Here is a 25,617-nt window from a genome sequence, read left to right as displayed (position 1 = left end):
TTTCTCATTCAAAACAACTGCTTGCCCTTGTTAAAAGCCATGAAGTTGCTACCATTAGGTTTATTATATTTAGGTCACGATGGCCAATGTCCAGTACAGACATTGTTCTTGGTAAAAAGAAATACTTTTACTCTGTACATTGGTTTTTCTAGTTGAAGTCAACAGCCAGTTCATGTTTGATTAGTGATAACAATAAAGAAGTGTGTTACTTAAAAGTAGGAAAACTGCCTTTCAGTCAACTGAAAATTGCATATTTAACATTAAAGCAGGAAAGTATAGTGATGCACTGAAGGTGAAAAACGGGGGAAACGTAACTAAATTACAGGGAAATTTCCATAACAGATTCACTAGTAATGCTGATTTAATAACGATTTCCTGTCATGAACTATATTTATCATATGCTGCCTCTCTGACATGACACTGTATTTAATGTTTTTGAGGGCCATGTTTTTAATCAGATTAAACTCAAGGAAACCGATAGGTATCTGTTTGGCTCTTAGCTTGAGCTTCTGTTTCTTATTTAGTCACAAGACTATTCTTTCTGGAATCTTTATAAACACATTTGCTGGGATTGCCACAAGAGTGCAGCTTATGTTGTGAGGTCAGGAAAAATGTGTGCCAGTGGTTTTCATGATCTATGCACAGAGCGCGTTGCAGAATCGTTTAATAAATTAAAGACAACTAATGCAAAATGTGTTCCTTTCCCCCATGGGATTAAGCATCTAAAAATACAATTTATTTTTATTTTCAAAAATATAGTTTCTTAGAAACTAAGTAACAAAGAAGAATGTTCAAAGAGAAGTTGGTACAATATTATTCATTATTCAAATGTATTTACATAAAGCTAAAATCTCCATTAATAAGCTTAATGTTCTTAAAGCTAATTTACCTAATAAGCAATAATAATTTTAATAATCTATGTAACAGCTACGATAGTACCTAAAATGCAACATTCCAATATCATCAGTGAGCACACTGCATTGAATACTTGAAAGAGTTCAGGAGGACAAATTTTTCCTCTTTTAAATTCAGACACTTTGAAAAAAGTGCTCCCTGGGTCAAGATTTCCCATGGCAGATATTCTAGTAACAATCCAATAGTGCCAAACCGTGCATTAGATCGGGATTAATTCATATATCAAAGTAAGATCCGTGTTAAAAGTAGAAATTAGCAAAGAAAGTATAAGAGATAATTAAAAAGGAAGTGAAGGCTGGCCTTGAACACTCCAGTCCTCATCACATGAAAACCGTTCTCAGGCTTAAATGGCTGCCTGATACATGCAACATGCAAAACCACTTTAGTGTAGATAGAATAATATATTAGTTTCTCCTCCACATAAGTTGCCTACTTTTTCATAATAGAAATAATTATACAATAATTTCCTCAGTAAGTACCTGTGGCTTTGAAGGTTCCTCTTTAGAATATCTTAAAACTGCTGTAGGGCATGCACGAAAGACACTTGATTAGCTGGTAGGATGTAATCAAGTGAACTGGCACTAAACTAAAAACTACTGAGAAGCACCCGCAGCATGTTATCAGGTACATTTTCACAAAGTATACATTATATGGGAAAAAAGAATAAATATTCTTCAATTATCTGTAACAAGAATAGGAAATCTTTGAGGCTATTATCAATTACCGGTTAACAGGATTTCTGCTGAAGTTTTTCTTATAGGCATATAACACCATATCTGAGTGTAAGAAGTCTAAGAAAAATTAAAGTCAATGTTATTAATGAGATTCATTTTAATACCTCTATGGTTATATATAGATTCAGTCTACATGCTTTTTGCTTAATATTGATAAAATATTTCATGAACAATTTACAGGTTGGGCTTCAGGTGAGCAGAAATAAATACACTATTTATAAGCACAAGATATACTTTTAAACCAACTTTTAAAATTTCACTGGATCTTTCAACATTTGTTTGAAATCCTTACAAGATATTCATCTATTTGTGGCATCATATAGGTCTGTCTCCCCATCTGTCTATGTTTTTCATGAAGACTAGTATCTGGTACATATTTTTTTTCTTCCCCACTTTAGTAACTATTCATTGGCCCACTACTATGCCAATTCTGTAGGAGTTGTCCGACAGCTTTTATCAACCACTTTTTAATAAAATACAAGCTTTCTTTTATAGGAAAAGGGGGCACGTAATCAATGTATTTAATTTAATTTTGACTAAATTTAACTCTGTATGGTTAGAAAATTAATGCCATCAAAACCTATTATTGTCACAATAAATAATTACACTGGCAGCATGATGTATAACTAAAATCTAGAAGACTGAATTTTCTAAGAGTAACATATATATGGTTATTCATCAAAGCCCTTCAGTGCCATCTTCCCCGAAGTAGCCTTCTTCTGTTACATAACCAGACCTGTTAAGAAATTCACATCTTGCATGTATGGACATTGCAAAGAATGCTTTTTTTATAGGATATCCTGGCAACATCTCCCCACCCCCACCCCAACCCCTACCCCTGACCTGGTAGCCTGACTGCAGCACAAACTCATTTGGTTTGACTAAAATCATCAAATCATTGCATTATTTGGCAGTGGTTTCTTCATACGTGGCGCTTAGAGCTCATTGAAGCTCAAACAGTACAGGAAATGCAAATCATGCAAACCACCCTCATGATGGCGACGTACAGTGGCGTGATTGAGCGGCAGTACGCATGGCTCGTGGGCTGACCACATGAAAGGAGCCATTTAAAGACCAGATGAGCGAAAGCTGGGCTAAGTTAGAGAGTATGTGTGAGCTTCAAAGCTGGCAGAATAGCATCCTTATTTAAAATAGAAGGGGTTTTTATTATTATTTTTTATTAATAACACCTGCCCCAGTTCTGTGCATTGAAGGAAGTATGTGGACTTAGAGCGAACATGCACCATACTGCATAATGTGGACCAATCTTGCTTTTTTAATTCCTAGGTATGGTACAAGGGCCGAGTACTTTCCATCACTTTTTCACAGGATTTTCTACAAGTGTTAACAATTACTGGGAATGTTTTCTTTCAGTGAACTTAAAGAAAAAAAGATAATCCAGCAATGCCCTACACTATTTGCTCATAATTCCTAAAGTGTTGGTTTAATTACCACATATTAATAAAATTAGTTTCTCCAACAAAAAATAGGTAACTCTAATTCTCAGGAATTCTTCAACAAAAGCACCTTAGTAGCAATTCAGAATTTGTTAGTAAGAAGGGTTTTGTTTTTGTATTTTTTTAAATTTTTTTAATGTTTACTTATTTTTGAGAGGGAGAGAGACAGAGCGTGAGCAGAGGAGGGGCAGCAGGCTCCAAGGTCTGAGCTGTCAGCCACAGAGCCTGACACAGGGCTTGAACCCACAAACCGCGAGATCATTACCTGAGCCGAAGTCGGATGTTCAACCGACAGAGCCACCCAGGTGTGCCTGGAACTAATTATTTTTTAGATGTTTCTAACTTACAAACAAGTAAAGAAAATGTGACTGTTAAGAGAATAAATGTTATAACTCAAAACATTCAATTTTATATGGTTGTTTAGCATCTTAAATTATTTCCAAAAGCCCTGCATAACAGATATCTGTTATTTCACTGGCATACAGACTTAAAAGGCAGCAGGAAATCCATTAAGGCCCTGGCCTCTTAACCCTTCATACCTATAGCTAGAACCTTAAATGAATGAAGGAGCAACTTAGAAGTTTAAATAAAGTAGGGAAAAGGCTAAGGCTTCTGCCTAGGAATCAGAAGACCTACACATACATAACCATGTGGACTAATCATTCTCTAACACAGCTTTCTCATACATACAGGAGGTGATATCACCATCTTTTCTGACTGCTTCATAGTTTCATTTGAAAGGGGGTGGCACAGTATGTGAGAAAGAATAAAATGGGATAATACAGTATGTGAGAAAACTGTACAGTGCTATCCAAATGTAAAGAAACACTGTACTTTTTGTGTGTCACTTACATCATGCCAGGTACCACGTTAGGGCCCTGACATACATTATTTCATTTGATTTAATTTCATTTGCACACTATTCTGCACGATAGGTTTTATTGGTCCCACTTTTAGAGGCAAGAAAATTGAGGCTCTGAAAAGTTAAGCTATTTCTCCAAACTCTTAGGGCTAATAAATAACACTGAAGGTAAGTACATTAGGCTATACATGGATCTGTATTGATTGATATGTTTCATAATTATCCACTGGGGGTCTGTATAACTCTTGATAGTTATCTTTTTTTTTTTTTAATTTTTTTTTTCAACGTTTATTTATTTTTGGGACAGAGAGAGACAGAGCATGAACGGGGGAGGGACAGAGAGAGAGGGAGACACAGAATCGGAAACAGGCTCCAGGCTCTGAGCCATCAGCCCAGAGCCTGACGCGGGGCTCGAACTCATGGACCGTGAGATCGTGACCTGGCTGAAGTCGGACGCTTAACCGACTGCGCCACCCAGGCGCCCCGATAGTTATCTTTTTAAAAAGAAATCCAATGCTAACACCCTAACAAAGTAGAAGTAAGTAATATAGAATTTCTCTAACTTTTCCATCCAACACAGCAGCTAGAAAGCTTGGATGCTTGGTATTTTGAACTGGCCCATCTTCATCTGTTGTGTCCACTTCTTTCTTAATCCTTGACACAGACAGTAGCTACCCTGTTTGACAATTGAAAAGAGGGCTAATAACCATAATTGCCTTTGAAGTCCCCAGAGCCACTGCCTTAAAATTGTAAACGTTCGTTGGTGTTAAGAAACTCTCATTGAATGCATGAGGAAGGTTTAAGGACTTTCTGGTTGCCGACTGTCATCCTTTCCAAGTCAGCGAGAGCCACTTGTATGTACAGCCACTGACAAGCAAGGCTTAATTATTTTGTTTTGTTTTGTTTTTAGATAGCTTGTAAAAGCCTATGGAAGAAGAGGTTAGATTACATTTTTTAACTAACACAAAATAGAAACTTATAACTGCTTATAACTGCCTTTATCAAAAGGGAAGGCTACAGACATAAGAAAGGCAGTCTGTAGAAAAGAGCATACAGTTATATGCAAGTGGCACGCAGGCAATCTGATTTTGTCAGAGCAACCAGTAAGTGAAGAGAAGTCAGGCACTGAACGTACTCAACAGGAAGTACTCAAATGAGACATGACAGTCATTCACAGCTAGAAAATCCATCAACTAGCTAAAGCCATGCCAGAACCCAGAAGAGGATGGATCAATACAGTAGGTAGGAATACTAAACTAGTCCTTTTCTCTCAGTCTTGGAAGGCATCAAGGATCCTACTGGAGACACAAAACTTTGATCCATCCAGAGGAAGTCTGATGTATGAATATTACGCTGTAATCTGAAGGTCGAAGATTTGTAAGCTACCGTTTCCATCATGTCCTGTTTTATGGGAAACAGATATAGAAACCAGGCACTGAGGAGCTACAGATTCAAGGAATTTCAAAGATTGTGACTGCAGTGGTTGGAAATCTCACCTTGTAAAATACACTTAAAGTTACATTCTCAGAGGAAAAGTACTGATGTGGACTGAGCAAACGAGTGGCTCTGAAAAAAAAAAAAATGAAATTTCCAGGTAAGACCAAACTAGTAAGTGAATTTGTGTGGGTTTTGTTTTCGTTTTGTTTTGAGTTCATTCCTCGTCAAATTCCCCATGACAATTCTCAACAATCGCACTGTCAGACTGTCCAGATGGAAAACGAACCCAATCTGCTTTTCATGGTGTTTGAGCCCGTTTTTCTCCATTTGCCTTCAGTGGCAAGAGAACAATATTGCTGATTAATTAAATCACCTCTTATCTCGGGGCACCTGGGTGGCTTAGTTGGTTGGCTCAAGTCATGATCTCACTGTGAGTTCAAGCCCTACGTCAGGCTCTGTGCTGATAGCTCAGAGCCTGAAGCCCACTTCAGATTCTGTGTTTCCCTCTCTCTCTGCCCCTCCCCAGCTCATGCTCTGTGTCTCTCTGTCTCAAAAATAAAACATTACAAAAAAAAATCCCTTACCTTTGCCTTTAAATTATTTCACATTCTTTCAGTATTTATTTTGAAGCATGTTATTGATTTTTATCAGTGTGTTCTAGGTGCTATCAAATTTGCTTCATTAGATTCAAATTATAGAATTCAATACTAAACACTCAGGACCCACCCAGAAATGTCATCACCTACCCCTGGTTTTCGACAACTCACTTAACCTTTTCAGACCTCTGCTTTCTCAGCTGTAAAATAACAGCTTGATTAGACGAGCTCTGAAGTCCTAACTATGTTAATATCTGTCATATCATCTCAATGTCAGGTATTAATATCTAAAAACACTAATTAGTAAGAAAAAAAGATTTATCACAAAGACTCTATGATAGCTCTTAAATAATAAAAATTTTGTTCATACCATCCAGTGGACAGTATCTATGTGATTATAGTCCAATCACTCAAACTTTTTTGTTGTTTTACCAATGAACTAAAGATGACACATAATCTTTCACATGGAAAGCATGGGCTATATGATTTTTTACTGTTTCTTCTAGTTCTAGAAGTAATGACTATATTACGGCTTACTGAATGTATATGATGGTACCAGGCAGTCCTTTAACAAAAATTTACTGAAAGCCTAGCAAGCAATAGGCACCAAATAACACTTTGAATTCAAGGATGATAGTGTAGTGGATTGAATTCTGTCCCCGAAAAAGATACATTCAGGTCTTAACCCTTGGCACTTGTAAATACGACCTTATTTGGATGGTCTCTGCCAATGAAACCAAGTTACGATGAGGTCATGCGAGATTAGTGTGGGCTCCATATCCAGTGACTTCTGTCCTTATAAAAAGAGGAAGGGACACAAAGAGATACACACAGAGAAGAAGGTCATGTGGCAACAGAGTCAGAGATTGGAGTGATGCAGCAATACTCCAAGAAATGCCAAGGACTGCAGAAAGCTACCAGAAGCTAGGCAGAGTCAAGGAAGGACTCTTCCCCAGAGCCTCGGGAGGAAGCATCATCTTACCAACGCTTGAGTTTAGACTTCTAGCATCCAGAATTGTGTGAGAATAAATTACGTTGTTGCAGAGGCCTCGGGAAACTAATACAGATGGTCACACTGGTGTAATAAGAGATAGCCAGGCAAATTACACAGTTATCAAAAGAATTCCTAGGAATATGTTGTTTTAGTAAAACCAAAATACTGGTAACACCTAATATTGTTATAGTGTAAGCTTTCATGACACTGTAAAGTAATGCCTTCAAATGAGATACACTATAGGCTACTATTTTAACCAACTCTACCACTAACTTGCTTTTTGAAAACAGACAAACCATTTGGCTTCCGAACATCAGTTTCCTTTCCTAGCAAGTAAGATTTGACATACTAATATACCATGCAAGAGTGCAAAGAAAACTAATGACATTATGCTGAATACTTCGGCAAATGGTAAATGGAATAACTTTACATATATGTACACATATACAGATAGATAGATGATAGATAGATAGATAGATAGATAGATAGATAGATAGATAGATGATTTAGGGATAGATAAAGTATGGATTGGGACCAGGAGTTATAAACTTTGCAAGAAATTTTTACATCTTGTTTCTGTCCCATCCACAGACCAAGCAAAACCAACTATTCAAAAATAGTAATAATAATCTGAATATTTAAGTCACTCAATTCATGAAAAAAAGTATAAAACAGCAGCATTCCTTAAAAAAACGTGCGTTCTGATTAAAAAATAATTAAAATTAATAATATAAAACAGCAATCTGTCCAATTAGTGTTTTCTTTAATTAGCTAGAATATTTAACTTCTTCAATAAGCTTTTATGTGGACAGAATGTTTCATACTACTATGATTATCTCTTAAAAGTAACAAAACAAAAAGAAAGGAAATACCCAGCAAGTGAAACAAAGCTAATACAATTACTGAGTTATATTTATAATTATAATCTTGAACTGGTGAAGATAAAATGTAATAGATAATGCTATTATTTGTACTAAGCCCAGAGAGTATACTTTAGACCTCCATTCTCAACCCTGGTTGCATACTATACTTAAATACAAATGTTGCTGCCCAGGGCCCATGCACGGCAGCATAGGCTTTCTTCTGTACAACTCCAGAGAGCACCATTTTTATAATGCAACGAAACCTATATGTTATAGGTAAAAACTAAGTGAATACAAAGCATCAAAGATAGTAAATGAGCCGCTAAATCAACACTGCTCAAATAAGAAGCATCATACTTCTGCTCTGCGGACAAAAGGCAGTTTGTGTTGTGCAACCCTTCATACACAGCATTACGAGCATGCTCTGGACTCCAGGGGATTGTCCTCTCTTTTCCTTATTACATAATATGGTCCTAGCTACGGTAAATGTAGTATTTTAAGGTCAGAAACATTTAACGACATAAAGGAATTACTTAGGATTTTTAACAGGATAATAATAGTATTTCAGTTATGTTTTTTTAAGAAAGGTCATCTTTTAGAGATACCCAGTGAAATATGTAGAGCTACAAATGAAATGTATGCAATTTGCTTCAAAATAATCTGCACTGTAAAGCAGCTAGGCAGAGGTTTGTTTGTTGTTTTGTTTTCCAAACTTGTATTTAAATTCTAGTTAGTTAACACATGGTGCAATATTGGTTTTAGGAGTAGAAGTCAGTGATTCATTACTTACATACAACACCCAGTGCTCATCATAACAAGTTAGACGGAGTTTAAATAGAATAAGATTGGGCATGTATGCATAACTGTTACAGGGTTAAAAAAAAGTTATCATCTATTTCCTTTATTTTGTATAGGTTTAAATTTTTCTGGGGGCTCCGAGGTGGCTCAGTTAGTTAAGCAGCCAATTCTTGATTTCAGCTCAGGTCATGATGTCATGGTTCATGAGATCGAGCCCCACATCAGACTCTTTGTGGACAGCACAAAGCCTGCTTGGGATTCTCTCTCTCTCTCTCTCTCTCTCTCTCTCTCTCTCTCTGCCTCTCCCCATTCGCACACACACTCTCTCTCTCTCTCTCAAAATAAATAAAATAAACATTATTTTTTTTTCTGTAATGTGGCCATTATTCCCCATCAAACATAGGAAACCCAGTGTGCCTATGGTAAGCAAGTTATCTTAAACAAAATAGAGACTATACTTAAGATGGATAGGACCATCCCAAGGTAAGGAGCAGGTGGTCATTCTTGAACCATATGTGTAAGAATTTATTTGTTGGAGGGGCGCCTGGGTGGCGCAGTTGGTTAAGCGTCCGACTTCAGCCAGGTCACGATCTCGCGGTCCATGAGTTCGAGCCCCGCGTCGGGCTCTGGGCTGATGGCTCGGAGCCTGGAGCCTGTTTCCGATTCTGTGTCTCCCTCTCTCTCTGACCCTCCCCCATTCATGCTCTGTCTCTCTCTGTCCCAAAAAATAAATAAAAAACATTGAAAAAAAAAATTAAAAAAAAAAAAAAAAAAAGAATTTATTTGTTGGAAAAATAACTAGCAGCGACTGAAATTTTTTGATAACTGAATCAAGGTGATACCAAGACACTATTACTCATGAAAATTGTTGGGGGTGACTGAAGCAAAGGAAATCAAAACGTACCTTTTATAAGAGACCAAACATAAATGAATAGAATCATATCTAAAAAGTATCATTCTAGGGACTTTATCTTAGCTAAAATAATTCAGTAAGTACTAATAATCACTGATGCTTTAAGAAGAACTAGCCCAGGCTTTTTGAAGACCAAGAAACAGGGGCAGAAGTTATCTCAAATAAAATGAAGTTTCCCATAAAAGCTGAGACAAGAACCAGAAAGCTGTCTAGAAGAGGTCTGGGGACCAGCTGTTCTCTGTAAACCTCCTTCACACAGGATACAAGCTATCTTTCTCATGGCATCTCCTCTCTCTGTGCACCTGTTTCCTTTTCCCTACTGTACTTCTGCTTACTGATAATTTCTGCTCTCTTATAACTTCAGTTGGCATATGACCTATTATGGACTCTCTAGGTCCTGCCTCAGGAGCCTTAGCCTACAAATCCTGCCATTGACTGCCCCAGTTTATCTATATTTCTTCATTCAAATTCCCAAGAAAAGAATCCAACTGGCTTAAATGATTCTTTTCTCAGAAGGACATGTCACACTTTACCTGCCTACCTGTGATGTGGCTATTTCTGGGTAACAAGCCATCTCATCCTCAGTCAGCTACCGCCATGAGGACCAGGTCAGATACACCCATGGCTGCTTAAAAGTGTCTTCTTCAGCAGCACCATATCAGAGAAAGCGCTACGACTGGGTGTCTAGTTCAGGATGGGGATGCAGTGACAACAGGGCAGTGAGGTAGAACACTGTGCCCAAGGTACCAGAAACAGATGAGAAGAAATTCACGAGGGAAAGTTAAATTGGAAGAGAAGGCGTTCCATGGTATCTTGCCCTATGTGGAAAGTGCATCCTCTACAGAAGAGATGAATTCATGGTTACGTACATACAACTAATAACCTGAGTGTATACTGATAGGTGATGGTTCTTACCAGAGAAAGGCAGCAAAGGCTACCAGCACAAGAGATGTCAGAGAGGGTGAGTAGCAGTGATGGGCTTGGGCCACTGAGTCATGGAGGACCACATTGGATCCAAATTCTACCACTTAGTTGCTATACAATGTTTGGCAAATAATTAACCCCCTTGGCCTGAGTTTCCTTGTCTATTAAGTGGTGATAATAATAGTTCAGATCATCGGTTGTTTTAAGTTTTAAGTGAGATCAAACATTTTAAAGTGTTTTATTGGGTTGCTGCAGACAAAATGCTCCAAACCTGGTGATTACTGTAATGCATTTATATATTTTTTAAAAGTTTTAAGAGAAGATCCAGATAAAACGGTTTATGACAAGACCTAGAACAGTGCTGTTATTTTAAAAGTAGTGGCAAGGAGAAATGACAGCTAGAAACAAAATAATAACTAGCTGGAGAGACCCAACAAGAGGTCAAGAAGCTTTCTGCCCTTCAAGTCAAGGCCATAAGTAATGCCAAAAAAAAAAAAAAGAGTATTAAAGGGATCGAAGCAAGAAAGAGTTGAAAGAAGTAAGGGGAAAAAAACAACAGATATTAAACTTGGCATTGACTGATAACATTCCTAATTTATTCCAGTTAAGTGGTAAATAGATGATTATAAAAGGCAGGAAACACAGAACTATAGTAAAAACCTTGGTTTGCCAGCATAATTCGCTCTGGAAACATGCTTGTAATCCAAAGCATTTGTATATCAAAGCAAATTTCCCCATAAGAAATAATGGAAACTCAGATTTCACTGCATCACCCAACAATATTCATACAAACATGATTACTATACTATAATACAGAATAATAAAGAAATAGAAACTATAAAGAAATATAAACAAACTAACCTGCACTTATCTTTGAAAACCTTCATGGCTGGTGTGAGAGAGACAAGAGAGAAGGGTTATTGTATAGAACGACTTTCACTATCGCTAGTGGAATCACTGCTAACCTATTGATTGCCTCCATGGAATCTTTTTCTTTCCATGCAACTTTAACAAGGAACCTATCCAATGACACTTGCTTTTGCCTCCTTTTGAGGATTTCATGGAAATGTGACATTGTGTTGTCACTAAACAGATTCATCACTCACCCTGCTTAAGCCTTATTCAGGTGGTGCTTGTCTACAAAATTTTGCACTATTTCCCACATTTTAAACATCTCCCTAATCTCAGTTGAAGAGAGGGATGCCTCTGCCTTTTTCTCCTTCTTCTATGCAGACAAGATACAGGCACAGACTTCTTATAAAATCTTGCAATCTTTCAGCCACTGGCATATCCCATTCATACTTCTTGATGATTTCCTTCTTTTAAATTTTTGGGCTTTTTTAATGTTTATTTATTTTTAAGAGAGACACAGAACATGAGCAGGGGAGGAGGAGACAGAAGGGTAGACAGAGAATCCAGGCCCAGCTGTGGACACCTTCCAACATTCTGAAACATCACTGATTTCTGCCAAACACCGTGGCCTGAGAACGAGCATCTGAGCATGAGACACACAATCCCACAGTGAAAGAGAGAGAGAACCACTGGCTCAGTTGTGATCACGTGACATTTGGCATCACGTACTACTCCTATTGCAAGACATCACTCGTTTATCAAGTTAAAGTTTATTAGAAATGTTTGCTCGTGGGGCGCCTGGGTGGCGCAGTCGGTTAAGCGTCCGACTTCAGCTAGGTCACGATTTCGCAGTCCCTGAGTTCGAGCCCCGCGTCAGGCTCTGGGCTGATGGCTCGGAGCCTGGAACCTGTTTCCGATTCTGTGTCTCCCTCTCTCTCTGCCCCCCCCCCCCCCCGTTCATGCTCTGTCTCTCTCTGTCCCAAAAATAAATAAAAAACGTTGAAAAAAAAAAAAAGTAAAAAAAAAAAAAAGAAAAGAAATGTTTGCTCGTCTTGGGTAATGCTCACAGAACAAGTTACTCGCAATCCAAGGTTTTACTGTATATTGAATTAAAATGCAAGGGCTTTCTTTGAGATGGAAAGATACTTAATAGAGAGGAAGGGACAAGAAGATGGTCAAATTGATGACATTTCCAAGAAGTAGACATGCTAAAAATAAAGTTTTTAGTGATGTGAAGGAGTATGATAATTAACTGAAATACAAGGCATGAATTAGGAAGGTATCCTACCATTACATGGTTGAAAATGCTTGAAAGGGCTACAAAAGTCAAGCAATACTCCCTGAAAAAACAGTGAGATACTATTTCTACGAAGTAGACCATGTAAATCGGTACCACTGCCAAGTTAAAAGGCAAACCTCCGGGAATCATAAGTTATTATTGTTCCTCTACTGTTCTCTCATCATAATCTGTACACTTTCAAAAGAGTCCTGGGTTGTAATACCTTATAGGAAGTCCATGTCTCATGCAACCAGTTTTTCCTCACTGCATTTGTATTCCCTAAATTTTTCTGCCAATGAACTAATAACGGGTAACCTTTTGTGCATATTGCCACTGTGTCATAGAAAAGGCAAAATCTTAGTATTTCCATCTTATAGTTCCTGTTTATCACTTCAGATTCTACCTGATGTGCTTCAAACTCATTACACCTAGATCTTTTGCTACTTGGAAAAAATAAACCAAAAAAAGAAAAGTGAAAACCATGAAAATAGCTACTTTATTTACTGTACTGCACAGGTAATTATATAACAAGAGATAAGAATTTCTTTAAAGAAAAGCATAATGTTCATGCAAACCTTGAGCAGCTACTATAAGCAGGGAACTGCAATGGATATAACATGAAAGAAAGAAGAGAAAGAATATAGGGAGCATATAACCTTGTAAAACATGTAAATCCACTGCTAAATAGTAAAAGCAGCTAGCCTTGTTCTTATGTATCTCTTATCTGTAAATAAATACAACTGAAGAAATATTGCACATAGCAAAAAGTACAGGTCTTTGAAATTTTATTGACTTTCCTTAGTATCATCATTATTTACTCGCTCATCCAACAAATATTCACTGAACACTAAGAATTAGACCTTGGGAACAGTTGTGAAAAAGACAAAGCCTCTGCCCTCAGGGAACTGAGATATAATAATAAAATATTTCCTGGGCAAATTTATGATGATATTTGTTTCTAAAACTTCAAGGAAAGGGCAATATCATAAGACACCAAAGTAACCCTAAAATATACTTTCGATATTTGCTTTTGAATTTCGCTTGTTCAAAAACCCATGAGTTAATTATCTGTTACTTTACAAGTGTTTCTCTTTCCCCACTCATCCATTCACAGACTGGCCACTTCCACACCATTACTAACCCTGTCCAAGTATAACGGAATGGGTAATACTGCTTAGCAGTGACAAAAACTAAAATATTATTAATTCAGCTATATTAATTAATTAATTAATTGAGCTATTCAGAATTGTTTGTTACTTAGTGAGCTGGTCTGGTAAAATACTGGAAGTGAAGGGTCAAAGAAATGGATGGATCCAAAGAAATTAGAATGATCTGGAAGGAGGGAACTGAAAAGCAACAGATAAACTGAACTGAAAAGAAATGGATGGATCCAAAGAAATTAGAATGATCTGGAAGGAGGGAACTGAAAAGCAACATTGTGAGTAGTTGGGAGTGTTTATCTTAGTTTAACTCCTTTACCAGATAGAAGCAGTAATTTTTTTTAAATGCCTAAAACAAGGAAGTTGAATGAGTGGCTTAGATATCATTGTCTGCAACAGGCAAACATCTCCAATTCTCTTTCAGCACATTATACTTGTAAACCCAAATAGCAAGGGTAAAATGTTTCAGAAATTTTTGAAAGAAATAAGAAGGAAAGCCTATTTCTGCAGGAAAGAAAATGCAAAACTAATATGCCTAAGGTCTCAAAAAAATTTTATCTGTTAATACAAAGCTTTCAACATGTTTAAGTTTTTTTTTTTTTTTTTTAATTTTTTTTTTCAACGTTTTTTATTTATTTTTTTTTTTGGGACAGAGAGAGACAGAGCATGAACGGGGGAGGGGCAGAGAGAGAGGGAGACACAGAATCGGAAACAGGCTCCAGGCTCCGAGCCGTCGGCCCAGAGCCCGACGCGGGGCTCGAACTCACGGACCGCGAGATCGTGACCTGGCTGAAGTCGGACGCTTAACCGACTGCGCCACCCAGGCGCCCCTAACATGTTTAAGTTTTAAAGATATTTTCAAGCTAAATGACTTGTGCTAATTATGGTAGCCAGTGACACAGCTGACCTGAAATGGTCATTTCTACTGTGAACAAGAAAGGAAGATTTTATTATGTTTGCTAAAATTTGTATCAACTTCAAGAAAATATATCAGAACATTTATTTCCATTTATCTAATGTTTTGACAGTTATGATGTTCAACTGTTATTTTTTATTAAAATTAATGTAAAACTTCTGCATGTTCAGATATTTACATAATCCTTTTCTTGGGGTTTAAACAAAAGATGATGCCATGTATGTGAAATAACTACATTGTGTTAGAAAGCCACCATCATTTTATCACCGGGATGAGAATTGCCCATTTCACAGAAAGCCACCAGGTATGGTCAAGTCTCCAGATCCATGAGACAACTGTATACCCTGTTTTCACTGGAAGAACACCTCAGTCATTACTAGACAAGGTGCAATTGAACCACCTTTCATTTTTATCTTTTTCATAAACGAGCATTCTTTCAACACACTTTCAAATCAAGTACCTAACAAAATACCTTATAAAATAAAAGCAGTTACATCAATGTTAGTTGAGGAAAATGAATAAACAGTGAATTATTAACTCACATTTCTACTTATAAAAATATAAACCTGACCACTATTTTAATGCATTATCACTACCCACTATAATATGTAATTGGTCATTGCTATTTAGCTACAATTCAAAATTGATACCAGAACCACAATAAACTAGAGACCAAAACTCCACAAAAAATATTTCCTCTACCATTTCTTCCCATTCTATCTCTATAAACAATCTGATGGAAGAACAAATGTAGCAGCATATTGAGGTTTTGGGCCAGATACTCTTTAAACATTACGTTTTTATTAAAGAATTAATTCTGTGTCATCTCTCTTACTCACATTTTAAAATAGATAAACTAAAGGCTAGAGATTAACTGAAAAAAAAAAACTCAAAGAAAAAATCAGGCACACAGAAGAACAGTACAAATTCTACCTAAAACTGTTCAAACTTCACAATAATATCTTACTCTTCAGTTTACGTAATATTCTTGGAACATTATCTCATATGATCCTCATAACAAATCTTGAAGATAAATAGGAAGAATATTATTTTTTGTGTGTTTACCACTTTGCAGGTGAATGTACAGAATAAGAGTGATTTGCCCTTGGGGTGCCTGGGTGGTTCAGTCGGTTGAACGTCCAACTTCGGCTCATCATGATCTCACAGCTCATGGGGGTTCATGCCCCACGTCGGGCTCTGTGATGACAGCTCAGAGCCTGGAGCCTACTTCAGATTCTGTGTCTCCCTCTCTCTCTGCCCCTAACCCACTCGCATCCTGTCTCTCTCAAAAATAAATAAACATTTAAAAAAAAAAAAAAGAGAGTGATTTGCCCTTATAAACGTGAGTGGCTGATCTGGGTCTTGAACTTGTTTCCCCTGACTTCTAGACCAGTTCTCTTTCCCTCTGTGTCAGAGCTACTGTGTAACACTATGTCTAATAGGTACAGATGAGAAAATCAAAACCCATCATATGTTCCTAGGAATGCCCAAACACTGAAGGAATTCACATCGTGTGGGCTAATATTTGTGTCAGGATTAGTCAATATCTACGTGCCTAATCTGTGGTTTGAAGTTGCAAACACCACATTAGTCAATAAGATAAAATAAGTAAGAGAACAATTGACACTCCATGTCAATGAAAACTAGAAGTCTTTCTTGGTTGGATGTGCTTATCAGCTGAAAAAATACTGTTTCACAAATTGAAAAGTAAAACAGAAATGTAGATGAATGTTGATGAATACAAACTCATTCTAAATTGAAAACATGGAAATACTGATTCAAATGGCACCATTTCACTATACTCTATTAGAAGACATCGGGTGACTCATGTAGATAAACTTGGAGAGAAGGGATTTCCCCTCATCTCTTACATTTTAAAATGTAAAAAAAAAAAAAAAGAATACAATATATTACTTTAGAGATTTCCTAGGTTTTTCCTAACATCTACGACATGTCGAGTTTATAACGACTTATGTCCACCTAAAGCTTCAATCCTTAAGTAACAGAAGTATTAACTTCTCTGCTATAATACAAAACAGGTCATAATAGAATATAAATGTCCTGAATTCTCCACATTTTGATACAATCAATAACTTAAAGGTTTATCATCAAAAATGACATTATCCAGTAAAATTCTAAAACGTAATAGCTGAGATATATAGATAATGTAATTTCCTTAGTTTCTGGGGCCAGAGATGGCTGAAGGATGCAATAGCAAAAATGAAAACCCTATTCATCAAAACTTTCTTTTTCAGTAACTCTAAAAGGCTGGTTTTCACCACAGCCTTCTTTCAGATTCAGACATCTAATTAGGAACTGCATTTTTAATACTGGTTAATACATGTAAAACATATGCATGCTGAACATATTAAAAAAAAAAAACAAAAGTTTTCTGGAAGCTTTTTTCCATGGAAAAAAAAATAAAGAAAACTCAACACTGCTCAAGTGGATCACTTCCATCTGCCAGCATTTTATCTGAAATAAAAGTGATTGAAAAAAGAAAAATATTAAGATCATGTTCCTGAAGCTCTAATGTCTTTCAGGTAGTTCTACTGTAAAATTGCCACTGTTTCTACTTCTTGTGTGTATGTCTATGTATGTGTTTCCTTTTACTTCCCCTAGTTCTAAATATCAAAATCAGACAAAGAAAATAATTACTTACATAAACACCACTTACATAATAAACATTACTCAAATTTCAGAGCAAACAGGACCCTTAGTTCTTAACCTCTGCTTCTCCTACTTTTCTTACATTTTTCAAAAAATAATGCAAATAAAATATGAGTATAATTAAATATCTTTGGACACCTGGAAAAAATAAGAATACTGTTGTTAAAATGATTATATAGCTCTATAATCACTCTTTATGAACTACTGAATTACAATCTCTTCATTTCTACCAATTGCAAGTGTCAAGGATTCCTAAACCTTTGTAGCAATGGCACGAAGCTATTGCTTGGTTTCTTGGCAACTATCGTTTTATAAAATGGTATGCATAGAAAAACATTCTTCTCAATAAAAGTGAGTTGATACTTTTCTGTTTTAAAAGTTAAAAATTTCCTTTGAGAAAACTGAAGACACTCAGCAATGCTACAAAATGAAAGCTAAGAATCACTACATCTGAATGAAAACCTCTACATTAAAAATGCTAAACACATACATAAATAAGATAGGCCTTTAATATAATCAGATTTCATGAAATGTTTTTCATTGTATTTAAGCTTATGATGGAGAAAAAAAGAGTGACAAAACCTAGTTCCCATTCTTAGACACTTTCATTTTCTGAAAATCTTGGAACCCACCAAAACAGTTTGTATTACAAATAAATATCTGTATCAAAACTGGATACACAGAGAAACTATGGGCTAAAAATCCCCTATACTTCAGATCTACTCCAATACTGAAAGACAGATTACTAAGTGTGGGGGATTTCCCTAGAAACGTAGTATATGACTGCTTTAGAAAAGCTAATTTAAGTGAACATTGTCTAAATAATACCAAAAGATAAATAAATAAAACAAAAACCTGAAAGAAGGAAAGAAACAAACAACTATGTCCAAGAGAAGAAATTTAATTCAAAGCATAGTGCCTTATTCACATTTTTATTATTTGTGTCTGGCATATAGTATATAATCTTCAAATGCATGCATCATCAGTTCAGACCACTGAGAAAGAGACTGGCTTTTCGGAACTGGATACTAAGTAGGGGAGCAACACAATTTACTCATTCATTTTCACTCTGAGATCTAAAAAATTGAAAGAATGCTACAAAAGCACTTAATACCTGTTTTGGGCTGGGGGCTGGTAAAGAGGGGAGATAAGTTTGAGAAGTTTATACTAAGTATTCCATCACTTATTGATTATTTGTGTGTGATATATACACACACATACATGTACATGTATATGTAACATAACATTACATATACATAGCATTTTATTTAAATAAAGAAAAGAGGCAATGTTACATTAATTTTTTTAAGAAAAGGAAGTTTTGCCATATTTAAGTACATGGAGTAACTTAAAATGCGCCAAAATAAACCCACTGATCCAATTTAATGGGCTAATATGAATGACTTACAATTCACAGAGCTTTTTTAAAAATAATTATAAGCACTAAAGTAGTTTAACTGTGATCTCTTAGACTAAATTAATTTGTGTCACAACTTCTTTTCTCATGGACAAGACAGAGATAAATTTCAGTTCAGATTCTAGACAAATTTTATAATTAGTGAAATGCAAACAATTTTTTAATTTTTTAAATTTTTAATTGAAGTATAGTTGACAGATAATATTAAATTATTTTCAGGTATACAACATAGTGATTCAAAGATTATATACGTTACGAGATGCTCACCGCAATAAGTGTATTACAATATTATTGACTATATTCCCTATCCTGTACTTTTCATTCCTGTGACTTACTTATTTCACAACTGGAAGTTTTGACTTCTTAATCCCCTTCACCCATTTCAGCACAAATTTCATTCATATTGCTAGTTCCTTTACTACTTTCCATTCCTACTATCATGGTTCTTCAGAAACTCACCATTTCTCCATTAGACTTTAGAATCCATTGACCATCTCTACCCTCACCCATGGTCTCTACACTACACACTGTAATAATTGTCCTTTGCACAGTTTACCTTACCTTACTCCCATGTATCACTGTAGTACTCACCATGTTTTTTTCGTTTACAAAACATTGTTTTCCCTCTTCGAATAACAGCAATGTAACTTCCCTTTTGCTCTCCGGTACTGAGTTCATATGGTTTGAATTGGGTTGACCCTACTTTGGCCAATCACACTATTAAGCGCCTTCTGCCAGAGTAACAAGTTTACAGACCACATCATCTTTTTTTTTTTTTTTTAAGTCATTTCAGTCACTCTGAGACTTTTGTTAGAACTGCCAAGAGGGAGGTACTCTCTTTCAGATAGGGTAACTAAACTGGTAGGATGGAAACTTAGCTATGGAGAAAGCCTGCTACAGAATACAGTCAAACCAGAAGCAAGTAGAGTCAAGAAAACAAGAGACCTAATGGTCTCACTGAACCACTGGATCCAGCTGTGTCTAGAGTCAACCACTCCGTATAACCTTCAGTTATACGGTAGCCCAGTACATGTTCTTTTATGTTTAAGGGATTTTGAATTGGGTTTCTATCATGTGCAATTAACAGGGTTCCAGGAATAGAGTCTTCAAAAGATACTCATAATCTAAAGCAAAGGTCCCCAAACTATGAACCTTGAATTCACAAACGTACATGAATTGGATAAAATCTGCCTTATCATCCCAAACTGATGTCCCACAAGTCCTCCGAACTCAGAATATGTCCATATTAAACCACGAGATTTGCACTTTGCAAAGTAAACCAAGACATTTGCACTTTGGAGACTGCACTTTCCAGTTTTCCCTGCATTAATATCTTTGTCCTGGATACTTCCTTCTCTTACAGCACTCTTCCATTCTATCTCCAGCTATCAAAATCTCTAACACTCTCTCACATCTACCTCAGAATTTGCTGAGTGAGAATTTAAGTCCCCTCCCCTCTGTCCTCCTGTAGTGACTCTACAGTAACACCTTCAGTGTTTAGTGCATGTGTCCTGTGGCCCATGCACTGTAAAGACAGCACCATGAAAAGGCAAAAAATCCTAAAATGCTGAGGCTGGAACAGAAGTTCCAAACTAATAATAAGTCACATCAGAGCAACTCCAAAGATAGAAGCACTACTGGAAAGAATTATTCCCCAAAAGTCTAAAAATAAAAGTTAAAAATTCAAGGAGATATACAAATAAGATGAGGAACTAATTCCTGTATTAAATGAAGCAGTGGTTGATAACAAAGCTAAATGACAACATGAAATTGTCTTTTGTCTCAAAATCTGTTGAATCTTGATCTTGATTTTAATTCCTTTTTCATGACATCACAGAATTCAACAAACAAAAACAAAACCTTCAGTTACAAGTGAAAAAAATAAGACTCTAAGATTAAAAAGTGACTTTTCCTATACCAAAAAATTTATTTATGGCAGAGCTGAGGACTGCTGGCTCCTCCAGTATATGACATTTCTTCCAAACACAAATGATTTTATATTCCTAGTAAGTTTTTATGTGTATGTACATTTAAATATGCATATGTGTGTATTTATGTGTGTGTGTGTGTGTGTGTGTGTATCTTTTTTTTTAAAACATTTATTTATTTTTGGGTTTTTTGGGTTTTTTTAATATGAAATTTATTGTCAAATTGGTTTCCAAACAACACCCAGTGTTCATCCCAAAAGGTGCCCTCCTCAATACCCATCAACCACCCTCCCCTCCCTCCCACCCCCCATCAACCCTCAGTTCGTTCTCCGTTTTTAAGAGTCTCTTATGCTTTGGCTCTGTCCCTCTCTAACCTCTTTTTTTTTCTGTGTGTGTGTGTGTGTGTGTGTGTGTGTGTATCTTTTTTTTTTTTAAGGATCATTTGCAAGTTCCAAAGCGAGAGGCAACAAACACAAAGACCTAAACAGATCAGTTAAGTAACATGAAAGTGAGAAGCAGACTAGTATAAAACACTGGCAACTAGTTGTGCTTATGACCAATACAAAGAATGTCTGTCTATCTAAAAGCATTAAAAATTAAAAATGCTTAAATAATTGCAGTGGCCAAGCAAAATACATCTTTGGGCCAAATTCTAATCTCTCATTTATCCCATAATTTCCACACTATAAATTAAAAGGCCACACTGTTCATGGGTGGCCACAGCCAAAATTAAAAAAGCCTTAAAATACTTTCACAAAATATCACAGGTATATTCTAGATTCTATAAAGTTTCCTGAACGGAGAAACATCTTTTTTTTTCCTAGAAACACTTTTATACAGGGGAAATTCCGAAAATTATATTTTCTGTTATCAAAATTTACATAATAGATGACTGATTTCACAGTATGATTAATATAACCCATAAAAATAAGTGAGTAAAAGTGTATGGAATTCTTTGGTTTAATCCCATGAAACTGAGTAACACAGGCCCTTAAATGTCTCTAAGCAGTTTCTGTGTAGAAGAGGTAATATCTCTAGCCACAGGAAAGTAGGAGTGCCCAAAGCAGAAAAAAAGTAAGCAGTTGAGGAAAGTCAACTGCAGCCGTATTTTGTTTGCATTTTCAAACCCACAGGTATGAAATCATTCATTCAGGCATATTTACTCAGTAACAGCTATCTGCCAGGCAGCATGTTAGGTCCTGGGGATAAAGGTGGTAAAAAAGACAAACATGGCGCTTGTCATTCTGAAACTTGCAGCATAATGAAAAAAGAAACGAAATCGAACAAACAAAATGATTACAGATTATACACAATGTTATTACAGAGGAGAGAAAAAGAATACAGAAATAAGAGGGCTTGTTTTAGATAGGTGGTCAGCGTGGGCCTCTCTGAGGAGGTGAAAGTTTCGGTCAGAACTTGAAAGACAGGGGGGAAAAGTAAGCAAAGGGTATGGTGAGGGGGTGAGACTTAGCTGCCAGCTCAGAGCACAGTAAGTAGTAACAGCACCTGAGGCAGGAAAGAGCTTGAGGTTTCAGAGCAAGGGAACAAGGCCCCTGCAGCTACTACAGCGGACTCCAATGAGATGGCAGGGGTGGGAGACGAGGCTGCAGAGGCCGGCAGGGCCCAGCAAGCCCAGTGTGCAATCTGGATTTTTACACACGTAGCTCGAAGTCCCTGATGGTTTTCAATCAGGGATTATTTCCTCAACGCTATGAGTACAAAAAGCGGATAAAGGCATTAAGCATTCTTTCAGTCAACAGACTTTACTAAACGCTTACTATGTCCGGATTTGCCAAGTGTGGTTTTACATCACCAGTGCTAGTGTAGGCACTGTCTCTCTTTTTTTTTTTTTTTTTTTTTGCCACTGTCTCTTAATAAATATTGATTAAAAAAAAAAAAAATGGAAACAAGCTTAGAAAAAAGCCAAAAGATAACTAGTGGGGGGGGGGGGGGTGCGGTTCTGGCCAAACCACCCCTCTCCTAGTCTTCTCCATTATATATATTCAGTCACCTGGAACTTCTCCTAAAATGGGGGAGTGTTATTTTTTTATTATCAGCATGAGATCGTGAACAAATAGAAATATAGGAGAGACCATTTAAGAAGAAACTCACTAGAATATAGGATTATGTTCTTTAGAAAGATAGAAGGATGAAAGGGATATGAATGCTCTTTTGTGAGCACGACGCCTGACTCAGCTCCTGCCTTCCGCCTACAGGGTATCTCTGTGGGCTGGCTGGTCAGGAGACCAGCAGGTCCATCATGTGAGTGAACCACAGAGGAGCATAAACAAAGGACAGTTGGACAAGAATTACTCATTTAACGGATAGGACAATGTGTCCAAAGGCAGCTAGGAAGCCAAACCTGACCTCAAGGGAATAGGCAAACATAAAAGCTTCCCTAAGAGGGGAGGCTTAGGAGAAGGCAAGGGTAACAGAGTACCTACACCATAGCTGTAGAGGCTCCAAACACCGTAAGTCAGAGACTGATACCCGTGCACACCCTACAGAGCTCCAGAAGCAAAACATATTTTCATTGACTAAGACCTCGATAAAAGCAGAGAAACTGTCTCCAATATAAACAAATAAAAAATGTTGGGAATGGAAGTACAATAAAAATGTCTTTCATTTCCCGAAGGCTTTTCCATGCTATGAAGATAAACCATAATGAAGACACTCAACACCTAACAGTAACTAGGTTAGAAGCACTCTAAGATCAGACTCACAGTTTTGAGTATTAGGTCAAAACTAAGTACATTGCTTCTAAAAGCAAAATTATGAAGATCCTTCCTCTGTAGCCACAGCTCTTTTATACAATAGTACCTACTGTATCCATTTGGGCGTGTTGGGGTTTTTCTGCCTTTTCGATTTCCTTCATTAAAAAGCATGATTTTCTCTCCTCCGTAAAAGTGTAATACACATCCAGTATATCTTCTAAAATATAGTTGTCAAATTTCAAAGGGTAAATATATGGGAGACTTACTCTAACAGTCTTTAAGATGTAGAGTCTCTTAGAAATGATGCCTTGTATCTGTATGTACCTTTACATGGGGTTATATAGACTCCTACATGTGATTTTTTTAAATAAGCTACAAGGCATATTAAAAATATACACTCTACTTGATGTTGAACTGCCATGCTCGGCTCCTTGGAAGCAGTGAGTTCACAATGTATGCTGCTAACTATGCAAACACTTTTGATTTAGCAGACTGTGGTGAGAATAAACTACAAACTCCACAATAAGATTTTTTTTTTTCTGATACTGGAATATTTTACTTCTTAAAAACACTGACAAAAGAATGTAAAGAAAAGTAGAAAAGATGAAGCATGATAACCAAACTTTAGGAAGCATGGTAACAGGGTTAATTTCCAGTTTTGCAGTGAAGATGTTGCTAGGGCAATTAAGAGTAGTCATTTGTGTGTGTGCACCTGTGTGTGTAGAGGAGAGAGAGAGAGAGAGAGAGAGAGAGAGAGAGAGAGAGAGAGAGAGAGAGAGAAGGGAGTGAGCAGAAAGAGAAAACACAGAGGCAGACAGACAGAGACTCATGGATGGGATGGGAAGTTATTTGGTGTGCAAGATTATTCTCTTTTTATAGTGTTGTGGTCAGCAACATTTTCCACATGAAGTTCAGGTGGCTAAACTGAAAAAATACTGTGAAGCAGAAGGTTTCACCAAGATCACATATTGTGGACGAAGTTCTAAGTACCACACGACTTCTGGAAAGCTGTGCACTGTCTGGATAGGACAGCAAGGTTGGTAGGAGAACAAACCAAAAAAGAACCCCATGATTGGGTAGTACATGATAGGGAAGCCGGTGAAGTGGGCAACAGAGATGGGGAAGCTTGAGGCTAATTCACATAAATGGAGCAGTCACATACTGGTGAGATTATGGGATGCTACATTGTACCCAATGACAGTATTATTTACATAGTGTGGGAACATCATCCAAATCCCAGGTGCATACAACCAGTAATGATACAAGGGACGTGAGCAAGACCGTACTAGAGTGCTGCCTGTAGCTAAGTTCATAAACCAAGTAGAGAACTTCACAGTATACCAGTTTGAGGATAACTTGGGACTGCAGGTGAGTGTCCTAAAAAATTCGATTTTTGTATTCATGAGTCTACCCTGTGATTTTTATACAGCATCAAATGCTGTTTTTTATTTGGATTTCAAAAGAAGAAAATTCAAATGACTTAAAACTTCTGTGGCCAAAAACTAAAGAGCAGAAGTTCCTGGGTGTCTCAGCTGGTTAAGCCTCTGACTCTGGATTTCAACTCAGGTCATGATCTCACGATTTGCAAGTTCAAGCCCTGATTCTGGCTCTGTGCTGACAGTGTAGAGCCTGCTTGAGATTCTCTCTCTGTTCCTCTCTCTCTTTGCCCCTCCACCACCTCAAAATACATAAATACACTTAAAAACAACAACAACAACAACAACAGCAACAAAGATGATGACTAAAGAGCAAATGCCCTGAGGAAAAATGAGAACACCAGAGTCACAAACATAAAAAGGCTCCTGGTCTCCAACCTCCAGCTTCCAGCAAGAACCAAGAACTATAATTCTTCTAAAGACCAGGAGAAGCACGACATCTACTTCTGATAATAAACTTTAGTCATATATTTATAATCAAGAGGTACTTAGGTTTAATTTCCTTCATTAGTTTAGTTTGCTTGGGCAGGGAATTAAGATAGCACAATGGTTGAGAGCATGGGCTTACAGAGAACAGTGTATGGCCTCTGCAAATGGTCAGACTTGGGCTCCAACTGCATACCCACCACTAACGTGACTGTGTGACCAGTGCAAATAATCTGATTTTCTGAGCTTCAGTTTCCTCTTCTGTAAAACCAGGAAAACCATATCTAGTTTCTGGGATTGTAGAATATCTACCACACGGTAAGTGT

The 25,617-nt window shown here is 36.9% G+C and overlaps 1 protein-coding gene across 30 annotated transcripts in view; it reads right to left on the bottom strand.

Annotated features, from left to right (window-relative positions):
* The window catches only part of GTDC1 (glycosyltransferase like domain containing 1), a 404,807-nt gene that overhangs the window by 245,292 nt on the left and 133,898 nt on the right, over positions 1–25,617 (bottom strand). Inside the window, exon 1 of one of the 30 annotated variants that reach the window (XM_058715399.1) lies at positions 5,465–5,487. The exons of the other annotated variants lie outside the window; for them this stretch is intronic. The gene's annotated coding sequence lies outside the window, so the exon portion shown is untranslated. Of the gene's footprint in view, positions 1–5,464; positions 5,488–25,617 lie in introns of those variants that run through there. 30 annotated transcript variants of the gene reach the window in all.

The sequence above is a fragment of the Neofelis nebulosa genome, chromosome 2 (genome assembly GCF_028018385.1).
Source record: "Neofelis nebulosa isolate mNeoNeb1 chromosome 2, mNeoNeb1.pri, whole genome shotgun sequence".
Lineage (NCBI taxonomy): Eukaryota > Metazoa > Chordata > Mammalia > Carnivora > Felidae > Neofelis > Neofelis nebulosa.
The sequence above is the reverse complement of the archived record's forward strand: the minus strand, read 5'-3'. Positions and strand labels throughout refer to the sequence as shown.